The following is a 1,717-nucleotide window of genomic DNA, read 5'->3' as shown; positions in this document are numbered from 1 at the left end:
TATTTTAACAACTTTTTCTCTTTCCTCTAAATGCTGTGCATTATCTGTTAGCTTGAGAAACCAAAGGAAACTTAATTTTATGTGTCAACTGGATTGGGCCACAAGGTGCCCAGATATTTGGTGAAACTTTATTTTGGATGTACCTGTAGGGTGTTTTGGATGAGATTAACATTTGAATCAGGAGACTGAGTAAAGTAGATTGCCCTCACTAATGTAGACGGGCCTCATCCAGTCTGCTGAAGGCTTAATACACCAAAAAGGCTGAGTAAGAGGGAACTCATCCTGCCTGACTGCCTTTGGATGGAGATAATCAGGTTTTTCCTACCTTCAGACTCAAACTGAAACATCGAATCTTCCTTGGTCTCCAGCCTACCAACCTATGGACTGGAACTATGCCATCCTGGGTCTCTAACCTGCTTATGCACCCTGCAGACCTTGGGACTTTCCAGCCCCATAATTGCATGAGCCAATTCTTTATAATATGTCTGTTTCTATAAATGTACAAATCTAGATCTATATTATCTATTTAATTTACTAATATTTATATAGATCTAGATTTGTACATCTATAGATAGATGTAGGTATCTTCTATTGGTTCTTTTTCTCTGGAGAAGACTGACTAAAACAGTCACACTTGGTACAGTGAAACCCCTTGGGATGCTTCTTGTCAGTATCTTTTTAAAATACAATCTACTCCCCTTTTACGAAGATGACGCTGAAGGCTAAGAAGGAAGCCCCTGCCCCTCCCAAAGCCAAAGCCAAAGCCAAAGCAAAGACTTTGAAGGCCAAGAAAGCGGTGCTGAAAGGCATCCACAGTCACAAAAAAAAGAAGATCCGCACGTCACCTACATTGCAACAACCCAAGACACTGCATCTGCGAAGGTAGCCCAAATATCCTCAAAAGAGCACCCCTAGGAGAAACAAGCTTGATCACGATGCCATCATCAAGTTCCCCCTGACTACCGAGTCAGCCATGAAAAAAATAGAAGACAACAACACACAAGGTCAACACCTTGATCGGGCCTGATGGAGAGAAGAAGGCGTATGTTCAATTGGCTCCTGACTATAATGCTTTCGATGTTGCCAACAAAATCGGAATCATCTAAACTGAGTCCAGCTGGCTAAATTGAAATATAAATTTTTTCACCAAAAAAAAAAATATATATATATATAAAAATATATATATATATATATATATATATACATATAATATACTCTTGGGGCCCCTGGGTGGCTCAGTCGGTTAAGTGTCTGCCTTCAGCTCAGGTCATGATTCTGGGGTCCTGGGATCAAGTCCTGCATCGGGCTCCCTGCTCAGCAGAGAGTCTGCTTCTCACTCTCCCTCTACTGCTCCCCCTGCTTGGACTCTCGTTCTCAGTCAAACAAACAAACAAATAAATAAATAAAATAAAATAAAAAAATAAAATATAATCTACTCTTAAATCTCAGTGCAAAAACAAACAAACAAAAGCCAAACCAAAACCAACCAAAGAATGAGAGAAAAATTTAATGGTTAAAAGCCCTATAATTAAGCTATACTCCAGGGAGGGACAATATATGAGAACTTAAAAAACTTAAAAAAAAAAAAAAAACTTACCAGGAAATTTGATATAAGCCCAAATCACAATAGTCTATTTCATTTGAATTCGAGAGAAAAAAATATTTTAGGACATTCAGTCACAAAACCCACTGAATAGACATTTAGTTATGGTGAGTG

At 38.6% G+C, this 1,717-nt stretch overlaps 1 pseudogene; it reads left to right on the top strand.

The window, feature by feature from the left end:
- Positions 1-709: 709 nt before the first annotated feature.
- Positions 710-1,106, top strand: LOC116639015 (annotated as a pseudogene).
- Positions 1,107-1,717: the final 611 nt, after the last annotated feature.

Source organism: Phoca vitulina, unplaced genomic scaffold, assembly GCF_004348235.1.
Source record: "Phoca vitulina isolate PV1807 unplaced genomic scaffold, GSC_HSeal_1.0 scaffold17, whole genome shotgun sequence".
Taxonomy (NCBI): domain Eukaryota; kingdom Metazoa; phylum Chordata; class Mammalia; order Carnivora; family Phocidae; genus Phoca; species Phoca vitulina.
Note: the sequence above shows the minus strand (reverse complement) of the source record. Positions and strands in the feature narration are given on the sequence as shown.